Source organism: Protopterus annectens, chromosome 5.part0 (genome assembly GCF_019279795.1).
Source record: "Protopterus annectens isolate FY-2018-M chromosome 5.part0, PAN1.0, whole genome shotgun sequence".
NCBI classification, from domain to species: domain Eukaryota; kingdom Metazoa; phylum Chordata; order Ceratodontiformes; family Protopteridae; genus Protopterus; species Protopterus annectens.
The window spans coordinates 1349311762-1349329192 of NC_056735.1; the positions used below are offsets into that span (position 1 = coordinate 1349311762).

Below are 17431 nucleotides of genomic sequence, written 5' to 3' on the forward strand. Positions count from 1 at the left end.
TACAAAGGAAAGGCAGTCAATACATCTTCTAATTTTCTTCACCTAGAGGGGAACTATCACATCTGTGAAAAAATGGTATATAGACGACAGCACAAGTGACAACATAACAATACTGAGATTTTAAAAGTAGTAGTTTCACAACATTATGAGCTCTACTGTCTCCTTTCTGCACCTGGAAGTCATTTGTGAAAAGTGAATATCATGCTTGCTGAAACAACATGGTTTTGAAGGTATGACATTATTGTGAGAATCTCATATAAATGTTTTACTTGGAGGTGGGGTTTAACTGTGGGGAAAAAGGTACAGGATAGCACCTCAGGCAGTGTCTACAGGGAGATGAAGATGAGCATTACAGTTCCCACATTGGAATAAAAATGTAATTCCCACAGACGTTTCTGTTTATGCCAGCAGACCTTGTAAAGTAGTTCTGCCCCTAGAAACTACTGTTTTATATAGATTTTTTCATACACCTGCCACCTTAACTCTTCATCTTTCTTTGCTCATTATTTTTCTGTCAAAGCCCTTAACAGTTGCTACATTCCATCTTTCACCAGTGACTAATGTCCCTAGTAGTGCAGCATAAAATGGACAACAGGGTCACCATCAGAGAGCAATGACATTTTTTAACTCACTAGGTAACACACCCAGACAGTACTTTGGCAATGCTCTAGAAAAGCAGGTGTGCTCAAGTTCCTATGTGAGCCCTGTGCCATTCCTGTCTGACAGTATTTTACAGTTCTACAAACTAAAAAACAAAACAGACTGGGTTTCGAAGACAGAAAAACTCCACTCTTTATTGGCTAGTACATACAACTTAATGCTCCACAAAACATGCATTTTCATCCAGGCACCTCCCAGACTTCATCAGAAAATACACAGAATGTGAAAAACCTGTTTAAATAGTAAAAGGATAGCAATTAATAACCAATTAGTGGCTAAAGCTATACACACAACACAAATCACATATTAAAAGGATGAAAGGGTTTCTTAAAAATATGAAGACATTTCTAAAAAAAAATGTATATTTAAAACATCAATCCTCAGAAAAAATATATAAAAATATAAATAACAAATCTAATTAAAAATCATAAGTAAAAGAGGTCTGGTGCAGACTAGGACGACTCCCCATACAGCTCGAACAATAAAACTTGAATTGCGAAAAAAACTTCCACAGGTTACATCCACAGATTTTATTACGATAAAATTCTTCCACAGGTTACATCCACAGGTTAAGCGCTTTCAACTGCATAAAACACAGTCTTCATCAGAACCAAATAACTTGATAATTGTCCTGTTTATATATTAATTACTTGAAAAAAGGCGCCAACTTGATTAAAGCGATAGCTCTCCATAATATTGTAATATATATTTAAATAAATATTTCAACTCATCCAAGTTACTGAATCAAATATAAAACATGATATATACATAAAAATATAAGAATAGTGCATTATACTAGTTAACATAAAAATATAATAGTAATAATCATATTACATATGAACCATAATTTAAAACCTAAAAAATATTAAAATAGTATCACATTACATACCATTTCATTACTACCATAAATATATATTTACCATAAAATATGCTACTTAACCTAATATTAAAAAAGGTTTTATACTAATGCTGTCGTTGATACCAGGTAATCTAGTGGCATCAGTATATATTTGCCACTTTCTTTCAACGCTAAGGACGTTTTCCAGTCCCCTCCATATAAATAACTGGTAACCTGGTCAATTATTGCAAATTTAAATAAATGCTCCCCACCTTTCTCTTGCATATGCCTATATAAAGCATTATTCTTATCCTGTACTTGTATTTTATAATAATGTTCATAGATACGTTTTTTCAACTGCCTCTCTGTTTTACCTATGTAAAATGCAGGACAGGCAGAACAGGTGGCAAGATATACTACCTGTTTGGTGTTACAATTACCTGCCCTACACCTCACAAAGGTATTGTTAATATCTGTCAATGTAATGAATGCAACTTCATTAATACGACTACATTGTTTACATGTTCCACATTTTTTAGTAGTAGTTTCTTTAGTATTTTTTTTTCCATAGCTATCAGCCCTTTCTAATAATCTTTTAAGATTAGGAGCTGTTTTATACACAAAAGTTGGATAACTCCCTAATTTGGTACCTATATGGTTGGAGGTCGCTATCAAATCCCAATGTCTGCATACTATATCCTTTATGTAATTTACATACGGTGTGTGCATTAACACACACACCCTGTTATAGACACCATCCCTAGATTCATCTTCCAATTTAACAAAGTTTATTTCTCCATAGTTTTGATTAAATTTACCCATCAAAGGCACATATTTTTTGCCCCACTGTTTGGAGACATAATTAACTGTGTCCTTTAACATTCTCACAGGATATCCCCTATCTTCAAACATCCTAAAAATCCCCTGCAATTCAGCATCCATAACTTCCCTTGTGGATGACATGTGTGCCGCTCTAATACATTGCCCTTTAACAACGTTTTTAAAAATATATGAAGGATGATTACTATTAAACTGAATGTAATCATTTGAGAAAGTTGTTTTCCTATATATCCTTGATGTAAAACCTTCATCCGTGTGGCTTATAAATGTGTCTAAATAAGCAATTCCTTGGCTACTTAAATTATGTGTAAACTTTAAAAATTGTGTAGTACTGTTTATATACTCCATAAATTCTCCTATTGTCTCCTTTTTACCCTTCCATAATATAAATAAATCATCTAGATATCTAGCATAAAATGCTATATCTGTATAAAACCTACTTTTAAACAAAAATTCTGATTCCCATTCCAACATTACAAGGTTGGCAAAAATGGGGGCACAAGACGCCCCCATAGCAACACCCTTGCTCTGCCTAAAGTATTCTCCTTGGAATGTAATATAGTTATGGTCAAGTACTAAAGCCATCATGTCCGTTATTAAGTTGATCCTATCCCGTATAGGTGTGGTTCTTGTCCCCAATGCCCCTGCATTGCCCACGCGGAAAGTATTTACATTAAGGGAAGAAACAAAACTTTGTCAGGCGATACATACACCAACTGTAATAGTGGTGGAATGGTTTATATTGCCTTATGTGGTCAATGTGAGGGTTTTTGGGAAAACAGAGAGGCAAATGAGACGTCGAATTTATGAACACCTCAATGATATTAGGAAGTGCAACTCTACCAATGCACTACATAGACATACATTAACCTGTGGGGGAGCTAATTTTACTTTTGTATTAGAACTAGTACCTAGGGACATCAGGGGAGGCCCATGGGAATCTAAGTTGGCTTATCGTGAAACCTACTGGCAAATAGTTTTGGATGCCAGTAAATCCCCAGGTCTAAACAATCATATTTCCTTGTTACCCCTGTTAATACTTAGGGTGGCTAAATTATGATTTTTAATTAGATTTGTTATTTATATTTATATATATTTTTTTCTGAGGATTGATGTTTTATATATAAAAAATTTTTTTAGAAATGTCTTCATATTTTTAAGAAACCCTTTCATCTTTTTAATATGTGATTTGTGTTGTGTGTATAGCTTTATCCACTAAATGGTTATTGTTAACCTTTTACTATTTAAACAGGTTTTTGACATTCTGTGCATTTTCTGATGAAGTCTGGGAGGTGCCTCGATGAAAACGCATGTTTTGTGGAGCGTTAAGTTGTATCTGCTAGCCGATAAAGAGTGGAGTTTTTCTGTCTTCGAAACCCAGTCTGTTTTGTTTTTGGTTGCCTTTTGACTGGTTCCTCGTTTTTTGGTTAATAGTTCTACAAACTGTTACACCACAGATATCCAGCTGAAGTCATTAATGTTGTTGGCAAATAAACATGAGACAGCTGGCTGGCTGCCACTCAGTTTCCCCTCTATAAGTCCCATACCCACATACCAAACATGGCACACACAGTTTTCCATTCAGGAAAAAAATGTGCACATCTCCCAAACTGTCAGCCTTCAAAACCAAAGTAGGAAACCTTCTAAACTCATCCTTCAAAATCTGCAGAAGATCCAAAACCATAACTCCTACCTTTTGTTTATGAAAAAAAAAATCATGGTCCCACACTAATAAGACCATACTAATAAGGTCCAAAATCATAACACTTCAATTCAGCCAATAAGAAAAATCAAAGTCTTATGCCAATGCCACATAAAAACTTCACCTACATTAAAAATACTGTACAAATACGGTCATTTTTACAGTAGAATGCAACTTTACTTCACTTACGTGCCTTACATCACATGGAAACAGGGTGAGTAAGCTAACACATATCCAGAACACGTACATTCATACCCTATCCGCTGATCTATAAACAAGATCCTTCTAATGGGTCCTATGGTTGATTTTTTTTCTCCAGAAGTTCTAGCACTCAGGGAAAGATATATGCCTGTGACACTAATCATAATGTTACAATAGGACTGCATCAACACACTTGATCGTATGTTCACTAGTTTCTTCTGCAATACTCACAGCTTTGGATCTAGATTCTTGCTATTGCCTCCAAAAATTCCTGCAGTCACATACCGTTTTGCAATTTCTCTGGAGAATATATGCAAACTTGAGAATGGTATAAGGCTGTTCTTTGCAGGGCAGGTGGAGGGTTTTTCCTGATTCTGTCTGGTAGGGTCACAATTTCATCTGAGATTTTGCATGAGGAACATATGTTGGGCCCACTGCCTTCTACATCAAGGTCTGCATGGTTTGTTGCCTCTCAGATAAGTCCAGGGTCAGGAATTACCTTTGAATGGCATACTTCATTTCACCAATGGTCTTTCATTTTCCACAAGACACAAAAGATGTAGGAGAGGTGTACCTCTACAGCTCTGATTCTGGGGGTGCAACCTGTGGTGTTCTTACTATCTTTCCCACCTTGACATCTGTGCTTTCCGTTTTCATTCTTCCTCACTGATGGGTTATGGATCTGACTCAGCCGCACTTCCAAGACTTGGAACTGAATCTCAAGTTCCTCCTTCCACCCACAATGCTCCAGTCCATCCCAAACTCCTAAGATCGAGTTTGCTGCCTTACTGCCCACTGAGATATAGAGACAGGACAAACATAAGAAAAGACTGAGGCTCGAACCTGAGTGTTCCACTATCATCCAAGATCCTGCTAGGCTAGATACGGCCGGGGGATGTCTGGGAGGGAAGGGGAGGAAGAATGAAAATGGATAACACAGATGCCAAGTTATGGCAAGTACATAACTTATAAATCTGATGTTTGTCTTTTTCATTCTTCCTCACTGATGGGTCAAAGTCCCCAGTTACGTAACTCTTGGGATACCCTCAAAGAAGGATAAGTCGGAGTACTGTCGACCCAAAGCAAGCCCTGCTTCAAGAGACAATGTCTAATTTGCAATGTGTAACAAAGGTACGAGTCTTGGACCAAGTGGCTGCAGTGCAGTTATAATCAACAGAAACTCTAGATGAAACAGCACATGAACTGGTTGACAACAAAGGTTGTCTGATGAAACGACTGGATGTCGTGAAAGCACTTACTTTGTGTGTATTTTTGTTGTTTTATTGAATAAACAGCTTACAGTACGTTTCGAGCCTGTAGGCTTAGTGCAGTATTTTTTACTTATTTAGCACACTGGTTTTCCCTGGTATGTGTGTTGCAATTAGAAAGCAGTCTAAAGAGGTCTCCCATTCCCAGACCCTCATGGCCTGTCTGCACAAAGGGTAGGAATGGGTTCCTCTTTGTCTGTCGATGTACCAGATTATGGATATGTTGTCTGTGTGTACTGCAATAGTCCCTAGGTGAAGAATATCCTGTAGGGCTTGCAACAACACTAGGAGGACTGCTCTCATCTTTAAGACACTGATATGCAACTTGGTCTCCAAGGAGGACCACATGCCTTGGCCGATTGTTCCCTTGAAATGTCCCACCCACCCCAGTTGAGAAGTGACTGTGGTCACTGTGGCTATGGAAGAAGGAAGAGAGAACAATCTGCCCAAAATCAGGTCATCTGACTGGATCCATCACTGAATATGACATTTGCAAACTGGAGTGAGTTTGATAGGAACAAGTAGAGGCTGATAAAGAATCAACCACTATACCACCGAGGTACACTGGAGGATTCACAAGAAAAACCTTGACAGAGGAAGTAGACTAAAGGCAGCTGACACTGCCCCGAGAGCTTGCAACACTAGTTTCACTGGGAGGAGACAGATGAGACAATAAGTCCCAAACCTGACTTCTCATAGATGTGATATGTGAAGAGGTAATAAAGCCACTTGGGTCTTAGCATCCAGTTGGGTGCCTGCAAGTTCTAGCGTCTGTACAGGTGTCAGGCTGGAAATGGGAAGATTTATCTTGATGCCTAAGGAGCTGGAGATCTGAAGAAAGTAACCCCCTGGCTTCTAGATGTTGATGCCTGGGTGGGGCAGTGAGGAGCCAATTGTCAAAAAAGGGAAACACCTGGAATTCTTTGAGCCTCATGTGAGCTGCCACAACTACCACAACTGCCATACATTTGGTGAACACCTGGGGGAGGGGGGCTGTGGTGAGAACAAAGGGCAGTGCTCTGAACTGGTAGTGACTGGCTCCCAGCCGAAAGGGCAGGTGTCTCCAGGAGCACCTGTCTATTCTGATGTGATAGTATGCATCCTGGAGATCTATAGAGCACATCCAATAGTCACTCTGCAGAAAAGGCAGGATAGACTGAACCGTAACCATCTGGAACTGATTCAAGTTGCTTACATCCATCTTAGGTCCCCTGTTTTCTTTAGCACTAAAAAGGAGGAGGAGTAAATTCCGAAAACTATTTGTTCAGTTGAGACCTCTTGGATGACTCTTTTTTTGTAGCAGCTTTTGAACTTCTTGGGCTGCATACTCCCTCTGACTGGGTGGAACATCAAGGAGTTTCCTCCTTGGCACAGGAGATGGAAGGAAAAAGAGAATGCAGTAACCTCTGGATATTATGCTTAGCATCCATGCATTGTTTGTAAGATTTATCCAGACATCTAGGTGCAGGGAAACATGCCTCCCAACTGCCTCCAGAGATGAACAGTTGGTCAGTGCCTGAGGAGTGCTGACAGGGCCTATCAGAGAAGGAGTCTCTGAAGCCCTGGTTCTGTGGATCCCCTCTACCTCTAGGGCGACATCTACCATTGAAGCTTCCTCTTCTGCCTATGGAGGAAATGTCCCCACACGAGTCTTGAAAAGGCCCTTGAGATTTTCAGAACCCTGCTTTCTTCCCACCTCACAGTTTTTTAGAAAACGACCACTGAAGGGTAGAAAACTTGATTCCCATGGCAGACAGTGTTTTTCCTTCTTGCTCACTGCAGATAAGCATATCTTTCAGAGATGGTCCCAACAAAGAGTAGTCATCAAAGGGGGTATTAACAAAGGATGCCTTGAAGGGTTCCGGAAAGTCGCATAGCCTCATCCAGCCATGTCTCCTTACAGCTATGCCTGAACTGGCTGCTCTTGAGGTACCCTCTGCTGAATGGGAGATGAATTAGCAATAGACGAAAGAGTAGCCAGTTGATCACAGATCTTCTTGAGATCCTCTACCGACATGGTCTCAGCCAGAGACTGAGAGTTCCTTGATCAAATCTCTCTGCAAGGTGGGAGATTGGCATAATCTTTAAGGTGCTTACCTTACAGACACAAGGTGCAGGGTTTGATTCTCCTATGGGATAAATGGCTAGGTTTAAAATGGCCCAAAAAGCAGTTAGCCTAGTACTATTCTATGAACCTAAATGAGTGAAATGTGCCAGGTAATTAACAACTTCAGTGTGAACGTGGCTGAGGCATAGATATGCTATCCAAATCTGTCCATCGCTGTGGACTCCGTCTGGTGGATGGACAGAGGAGCTCTGCTTGGCTAGCTCCTTTTTAGTGGTTGCCACCACAACTATGGCATCAACAACATGCTTACTCCAATGGATTCTATCTGGTGGGTGAACAAGAAATTTATTCAGGTGTTTGGGGATGGGCTCAACAGTGTCCAGTTCCTTCCAAGCACAACTGGAAACAGGGTCAATAAGTTTATCCACTGGGGGGGTTACCCAAGATGTATATGGGCTCACCCGAAGTCCTCCAAAAACACCAACTCCTCAGGAGGAGAAGGTTGGGAAGACCAGCCACCCTTGTGCTTAAAGATTTCCAGGATGTCTCCAAAGGAGATGTCATCAGGTGGTGATCAAGGGGATCCTTCTTCCTCATTGAAGTTGGTGTCTTCAGTGAGAGACTCCATTAGGGACTGTATGTGTCTCTCCTTAGATGTATTCTTCCTTGGTACCTCTACTCTGAGCTGGACAGGGGAGGTATTGGAAGAATGGAGAAAACTCTCTGGGGAATGAGTGCGGAGGCTTCCCAGGGTAGGTTGACCTAAAGGAGCAGGAATGATGGGCTCAGTGCTCGAAACCTGGTACAGGACAAATCTCTATGCAAAAAAAAAGACCTTTTCTACAACCTGGCAGGCTGACAGGCCCGGAGAAACATCTCCCAACCCTGCCCCCTGTGCTGAGGCAGCCGAGGACGAAAGGTCAAGGCCCACCCTGGATCTGAGCCCCCCAGAAAAAATCAGACCCAAGCTGTCAAGACCTGAGACACCAAGAAGAAAAAAATGGAGTCAAAAGCATTAGTGCCAAACACAACCTCCCAGACCCAGCGCTGACCTTTCAGATCTGAGATCAGCTCTGATTCAACGGTGCCAGAACAGGACTGGTCAAGGAAACCGTCAGAGTCAAGGAAGGGGGCTTTATTAGATCTGATGCTGACTCTCTTGGTTATCTTTGATCCTGGAATTCCAAAACCACTGGTTGGATCGGAAAAGCAGACTGTACAGACTGGGCAAGTGCACTCAGAGATCCAAAAGGGGATGGAGCTGGCAAGACCCCCATCTGGATCTGAGCCCTGATGAATTTCCACATGATCCTGTCCCTACTGGCCTCTGTCAAGTTGCTAGAGGATCTGGAAGAAGCAGGCCTGAAATGTTTGGTTGGTGTTTGAAACAATTTGGAAGACAAGGCAGGTTTTGTACAAAACTTGGAGATCGACTCCTAACTGTTGGATTCGAAGGCTCGAGATCCGCCACTGAAGTCAATGGAAGAGAGGAACCAGCTATAGGGATAATCTCCGTCAAATCCGAAGAGGTCTGTGGATATAAGCGGTAGGTAACACTCTTCGGATCCATATAAGTCGGATCCAAAGTTCTGTGAAGTTTCTTAGGAGGCTCCAATGAAGCCCTCGGAGGCACAGACTGGGCTCGTTTCTTACAGTCTTTGGAGGAGGGTTCAGTCCCAGAAGAGGAAGGAGAAGCAGGGAGCAAATGTTTAAGGATAAGTTTATTGTGCCTGTTTGAGAGGGCTCAAGGAACGAAGGAGGTGCAAATCACACACTGGGACTTCAAGTATTCTGGGACCAGATAGCAGACACACTTCTTGTGGGCATCTGAATTGGGGATTTTATGCCCACAAGAAGTGCATCTCTTAAATCCTGTGGGTTTCTCTGACATTTTAAATAACAGAAGGCCCCACAAAATAGAAAAAGGGAAGAGCATCCAATCCAAGTGAAAATACAGTCGGAAACTAGACAATAGGGCAACAAGAGTTTTCTGTCTTTCTTTTTCCTCCTCTTCTTTTTTTTTAAACTTTAGACAACTATAAACAACTATTTAGGATAATTATAGAAAGTGCCTACGGGCCCATTAGGAAAACAGAATGGAAGGGATAGAATAATGAACCCTAACACCTGCGACAGCTAGTAAAAGTTAAGAGGGAGGAAAAGGAAAGGTAACTAAAGTTATAATAATAGGTATAAACCGCAAATAACTGATAAAAATTTCTCTTACAGCCAGCGATCCTGAACCACAAACTGTCGCAATGGCAGAAAACAGGATCTGAGCAGTTGGGGATGGACTGGAGCATTATGGGTAGAGGGAGGAGCTTGAGATACAGTTCCAAGTCTTGGAAGTGCAGCCAAGTGGGAACCGTGGGTCAGACCCGTAACCCATCAGTGAGGAAGAATGAAAAGGACAACTTCAGACCTAGAGTTCATAGGCATGTGACAAAACTATTGTACTTGCTTAGAAAGAACTTGTTGAAGTTTTCCGATGTCTTTAAGAAGGGGATATTTTGATATATATAATAATTAGTCTGCATGTTCTACCTAGGTTAAGAATGTAGTTCATTTTTTCAATGAAACAGCTGAACTACAAAAAATAGTGTTGTAAAAGACTATTCTGGTAAGAATGAAATTTATCTTGCATTGTAATCATACACATAATTGGTGTTTATACTTGAAAAGGTATCTATCCCATGCCCCACTCCACTGCCAATAACAAAGCTTAAAGAACAGAAAAATCTGAAACTCATGCAGTCTGAATGCATATTAAAATTTTTTTTTTTATTGACGATGGGACCCAGAGTAAGTGAATTTTAGAAGAATTACTAATGGCTTGAGATGCAGACTAACACGAGTAAACAAAACAGTATGAACACTAGCTGCTACTTGAAGAAGCTCATATGACACTAGCACTGTCAGTTTATCAACCACATAATTAATATATTTAATGTATTGATTTGTTTATATTTGCAGAGACTGAAAATGTCACCTCTTTCAAGTCTGTAAGGATTATTAACTATGATTAACTATTAATGCTCTAAGAAGAAAGTAAAAATCGTATGTTATGTCTCATGCTTTAGAATGAATACAAAACTGTAATTTAATGCATAACGTATTTACTGCTAAGTTAACCAGCGTCTTAAAGTAGTTTTCTTTACATATGATAATTAGTTTGCATGTTCAGCCTTTGTCACGCTTGAAATTATTGTTTTATTTAACAGCTAATAAAGATGATTTGGAAACTGCTAAATTTAAATTCTTTTTTTCTCATAGGGATACGAATGTGCAGCATTTATAGATGTAAAACCTTGCTATATATAAAACTGCGAAAATAAAAAAGTTAGACATACTGAGGGATTACAAGGGTGAATTAGATGTTTAAGCTTATATAAAATGATAGACATCTTGAGGACAATGGATATTTCAGTAATGCTGGTGAAAGGTGACAACTGCGTTTCCCCTAGAATGGAAAGTCAATATAATGAAGAATTCTGTTATTCTGCATGGATAGGAGTAGCAAAAAAAAAAAAAGAAAAATGAGAAAATATGACATGCAGTATTCGGAGTGCTTTACTGTCCATAAAGTGGCAATGATTAAGAAAAATGATGTGAAAGTGCATGTCCTTTTCTATCCTATTAGGTATGGCTGAGAGGTGAGGGACATGCACATGGTCAAGCAGAGGCTTGACTAAGCTGGAAAAGACATTTACATAAACTTTGTAGAACACGTAAAGAAAAAGTAATGTTTATAGATAAAGTTATAGAATGGAAGAGCAATAAAAGTATAAATAAAAAAGTAGAACTGTTTAGGAAAAATGCTGAGGCACTGTACTCTCTGAACAGAAAAACTTTAACAGATAAGTAGACTGGAGTAACATAACATGTAATGAAGGCAAAAACAAAACAGATAGTTGATTTATTTACTTATTGACATTTGTTGACCGGGAAAGTCCACTGGATCAGGAACCCATTTTCAATGGAGGCCCAGGGAGAAAAGCTCCAGTTACAGATTAAAAATATTAAAAATTATTATTTACAATAATAAAACAGTATGCAAAATTTTTTATACAATTTCATAGTGTTTAGTCATACACATAGTACAAAGTTTTATACAACCTATTTAGGTGTTGGTGATACACAATGTTTTTTAATGGCATTCATCGTATGAAGAAAAAAGGTACATTCATAATAAGCAGCTCCTTTATATACTCCAATACATGGGAAGATAAGGATTTAGTCCAAATAGTGATTATAAAGAGAAGACTGCAATTGACATAGATTAACTGATACAGAAAAGTCAATGAAGTTCAGAGGACTTGCAAATTACTACTTGAAATCTAAGATGTCATACTATTTAGATAAGTCTTAGAATTTGCTTACAGTGCTCTATAGTTTTGGGCACAAGGATAGATTTGATTGTTAAGAAAGTGGCTTTTTAGAGCAAATCTGAAGGTTTCTATAGAATCAAGTTGTGTAAGGAGTCGGGGGTGATTATTGTGCTATCTTTTGCATTTATGGTGAAGGTTAATGGTGTGGAACTTTGTGCTGAAGAGAATAACAGCATTTTAGTTTTTTGGGGATTTAGCAACAATCGACATTCGGAGAGCCAGGTTTGTATAGTATTAAAGGTGGATTGGGTAACACACCTTAATTCTGAGGGAAATGTGGCTGAGCAAATCAGGGTGGAATCATCAGCATATTGGATACAGCTAACATTCGGGATGCCTGTATATAGGTTGTTTATAAAGATGGAAAACAGTAGGGGTCCTAATATGGAGCCTTGTGCCACTCCAAGGGTGTCAGGTAATAGGTTGGAGAGCTTGTTCTGCCAGAGGACAGCCTGCTGCCTCCCACTGAGGTAAGACTTAAACCACTGAATGGCACTGGTATTTAGACAGAAAGATTGTAGGGTGTGAATCAAAAGTTGGTGATCCACCATGTCAAATGCCTTTGAAAGATCCAAGAAGAGGGATGAGGATATTTGATTATTGTTACGATTATTACTAATGGTATTGGTGAACGCTAGTAGGGCTGTGGTGTGGACGGAAGCCATGTTGGGTATTGGCCATGAGGTGATTCTGAATTAAGTGGTGCATGAGTTGCTTGTGTATACATTTTTCCATAATCTTAGCTAGTGGAGAAAGTATAGCTATTGTCTGTAACTCAGTGGAGAGACCTCCTTTATGTAGTGGGATTACATAGGATGTTTTCCAAATGGTGGGAATTTTTGCCTCTGCTATGGTTCGGTTAAATTACTATAGATACTGGATAGGCTATGGCATTAGCTGATTTTTGAAGGTACTCAGCAGGGAGTTGATCAGCTGAGAGTGTGGTGGGTTTTAATTTTTTGAGTAAGGTACGGATAAGTGATGTGGACACTGGTTGGAAGCTGAAAGAGAGTATGCTTATAGGGGTGTTACTATCAGGGCCAGGAGAGCTGGGAGGTAGTTGGCTAGCTAGGGCTTGAATTGTCTCTGTAAAGAAATGGTTAAAACTGTCTGAGACATCCCCAGGAGATTTATCAATGGTAGCAATGGGGATAGGGGTAGACATTTTTCTAGGATGAAATAATTATTCAGACCTGCCCAAAACTTCTGAGGATTGTTCTGGTTTGCTGTCTAAAAATTACAGTAGTGCTGTTTTTTGTCTTGTAGAATGGATTTTTTAGTCTCATTCCTAGCTTACCTGTATTTAACATGATTGTAGGGTCATTAGTGGAGCGCCATAGAGCCCAGATTTTGTTGCTGCTGGAAATTTTTAGTCTAGATTCTTTAGACAGCCATGGGGCAGTTTTTGCCTTTGTTCGCTTAGAATGGGCAGGTAAGTCAAGGATATCAAGAAATCTACTGTTAAAATATGCAACTGCCAATTCTAAGGGGAGATGTTTTAACATAGACCAATTACAGGAGTAACGTTCCTGTTTGAATTTGACAGGGTCAAAGTTTACTTTGTTTCTGACTTTCCCGAGTAAGGATTGATGAGGAATAATAACTTTTTGCTTAACTATATAAGTAAGAAGGTGATCATTCAAATCATCAGGGAGGGTACCAGCAGTGTACAATTGGGGGTTACTATTTACAATGTATTTACATTTACTATTTACTATGGATAATAAATAAAAGGTGGAAATAAATAATAATTTAATATTAAATAAGAAGTGCGACATGGATGACTTAATGGTGCAATGATTAAGGACAGAGTAGCTTTACATGGGTTTCCAAACGTGTTATATTGAATACAAGCAGAATAAGACAAAAGAAACCAAAATGGGCCCTGCACCTGTATAATTAATATTTCTGGTTGTAAGGCACTACTGGTAATAAGGAGGATGCTACTTTAAGTCTGCACAGGATAAAAAGGAAAATTTACATAAGTTTAATGTTTTGAGAAAAGCTTTACTTGCATTTTATATATATATATATATATATATATATATATATATATATATATATATATATATATACATATATATATATATTATACACACACACACACACACACACATATATATATATATATGATCTGTTTGCTGCAATAGCGGTAAAATTATTAAAAAGGGACAACTGGGTGAACATAAAAAAATTTAATTAAGGATGATGACATCCAGCTTTTATTTCATTTGGAAAGTAATAATCAGAAGAATGCAAGTTAAAGATACTAATACGTTATGGAAACGCTTGAAGACAAACAAGAGTATTTTAAAATTACTACAGAACTAATTTTCTTCTGAGTACAGTAGTGCAACACTCTGAAGCTACAACAGAATTTAATTTTTTTTTTATAAATATGATTAACTGTATGTTAGTATGTAAAGAAAACCATACACACAATTTGCACACACACACACACGTATATATATATATATATATATATATATATATATATATATATATATATATATATATATATATATATATATATATAAACCCCATACCCACACACACACACACACACACACACACACATTCTATTGCCGAATGTGTTTCTCTAACAGCAGTAACAGGGAAAAGCCAATCAACTTGAAATTTTAATGACTATCACTCTAACAGCATTTACTTATTTAATTACAGTAATGATAAAAGGCTTTGGAGATCTGACAGTCTGAACTTGGGAACAGAGAAAATTACAGGTGTGTAAGTCAACCTGCATTAATAGTAGATATTTGAATATGTCACTGTTATAGTAGCCTAACTTATATGGGTAATATCCTACTAGGAATTGGACAACCAGCCAGCTTCCAAAACGTTAGGTCACATTTCATGCACCATAACTGTTGAACAACTTGGAAGATAGTGGTTAGAGTTCCAACCCTTCATAAGCATTCTTGCCTCATGGTAAGGGAGGTTGGAAACATGTCAACTAAATATGCACCAAAAAAATGGGAAAGGCATAAAACACAATAAGAGAAGGATGGGTCCACAGTGATATCATTATATCACTGTAGAGCAGACTAAGTTATACAGGCTGAATGCCAGAGTTTAGAAAGAAAGGGAAGAAGGATTAGAGTCCAGAAGCCCCTGGAGTACAGTCCTAGAAAAGCCTGCTCTGGACCTACATAAATAATCTAATTTGTACTGTTTGGTAAAGTTCTGCACAGATGAACAAGCTGTGTGCCTCTAATTACTGGAGTCCACCCCTTTCCAAAAAGTCACAGAAGTAGCCAAAGCTCTGGCAGAGTGAAAGTGTTTTGTTATCGTGAGAATAGCAAAAAGCAACAACATGAGACAATTTCGGAATTGTCTGTTTTTGACACTGACTGTCCATTTTTATTATCCTCCTAGGAAATAAACAGTTAATAAGAATCCCTGAATGTTTTTGCCATATCAATATAGTACCTGCATTGTCTACTGACATCCAGAGTGTGTTGAATTCTTCAGCCCAATTTTTTTGGTTCTGGAGAGAAATATGGAAATGAACAGCCTGATTCAAAGTAAACTCTTAAACCACTTCAGGTATAAAAGAAGGATAGTGAATACAGTAACACAGACAAATAACTGGAATTGAGATATTTAGAAAAGGGTAGGAGCAAACTACATAGGAAAAAAATGGGAATTGTGGGAACAATATATACAGAGGAGGAATGAGGTTTAAAAGAATGCAGGACTTAAAAGAGCTATGTAATTTTGACTGAAAATGATTGGGAAGATTATAAGTGATGTATAATGTTTGCAAATGGGAGTGTGTCAGTATGATTTGTGATGTTAAATGTGTGCAACTAGGATTGTGTTGGCGTGGATTGTTTTTATTTATATAAAGTGTGTCTGCTTATGTTGCAAGTAATAGTTTAATAAAGATGTTTCTTGTTTGAAAAAAGGGGGCAGGCATTAAATAATTTATATAATGTTGCAATACTTGTGAAGTATAATGTTTGTTAATGTTAATTTGATAATACAGTTTGACTACTTTTGTATAAATGAACATATGCCTACATCGCAAATGATAATTCAATAAAGGTGTTTAAAAAAGAAGGGTTTATTCTCAAAGTTATCCTATCAATTTGAAAGATGAAATAGGAATGAATCACCATAACAGCTTGAAACTCTGATACCCTTTTTGCAGCAGTCAGACAATGAGTAATACTTTTTTTTCCAAGATAAGAATTCTAATCATCCTCATGGGAAGCTCAAAAGGAAAATTATGTTTCTCCAGTACCAAATTAAGATCCCAAGGAGGAGCCACATGAGTTCTAGGTGGCCAGGCATGTAAAACCCCTACCAAAAACTGTTTGACATGACACAATGTAGGAGGAGAGATCATGGGCAGAGAAGCAAAGATGGCCAATTTACTGTAAGTCCATTCTGTGAGGAAGCTTGTAGTAACTGCCTTTGGCCAGTTTTAGAATAGAGAACCACTGTTGCCTAGGTCAAAAGGGAGTTACCAGTATTGTCTTTGGAATGTCCTTCTGAAACTTTAGAACAGCCCTGGTTATCTTAGGAAAGGGTAGAAAGGCATACAGTAACATCTCCATCAATGGGAATGAAAAAACATTGGTCTTCCAGGTATTTGGGCAATGAGTCCTGGAGAAGAATATTTTTAAAGCTGTCTATTGCAAATGGAGACAAACAGATCTACTTAAGCTGTTCCCCACAGCTGGATCAATATCTGGATCAATATCTGCAAGACCAAGGGGTGCAATCTGTGTGTGTGGAGTGGGGGAGGCTGTCCTGGTCATGCTGAGCTTGTGTACTATAACATACTGCTCTGAGAAAAAGTTAAGTAGCCTGGATGGTCAACTGTGTTGAGTTGCTAGCTTCCAGGCTACCATTACAAGTCTGCAAAGGGGGCTAGGATCTGATTCCCAGTCTTTAGGTACCACCTCACTATGGTGTTGTCTGTGATTGTTAACGCAAGGCCTGAATTCCAAAGATTGTTCAGAGATTAAAAAGCATTTATTAGAACCATCATGTCTTTGACATGTACATGCTTTAATTTGTCCTGATTGTTCCACAGACCCTGAACTTTCACCCTAACCAAGGTCTGAGGCATCTGTGGTTACAGACCAAGAGGGAGCTAGTAAGGAAAAAAAAGGAAATCTGGGTTGAGAGACAACTGACTCATCCACTAGTGCAACTCCCTTTTAATGAATCCCAGCACAGGGAGTGTTGGTATTGGGTCCAAACTGACTGGATGAACCAATGAATTTATCTCATGGGAAGTTTGGCCAAATGAAAAGAGAGAATTGTAGAGGCCATGAACCCTAAAATCCTGACATATTGCTTGCAGATGCCAGGAGAAACCTGAAATCCTGATCTATTCCTTGGTAGATGCCAGGAAGAGAAGCCATCATGAGGGATATATCCAGAAGATATCCCAGAAACACTATCTTCTTTGACGGGATGAGACTTCTTTATGTT

At 38.6% G+C, this 17431-nt stretch overlaps 1 protein-coding gene across 1 annotated transcript in view; it reads right to left on the reverse strand.

Annotated features, from left to right (window-relative positions):
- Positions 1–17431, reverse strand: part of FCHSD2 (FCH and double SH3 domains 2) — a 3469714-nt gene that overhangs the window by 1661271 nt on the left and 1791012 nt on the right. The window lies entirely within an intron of this gene.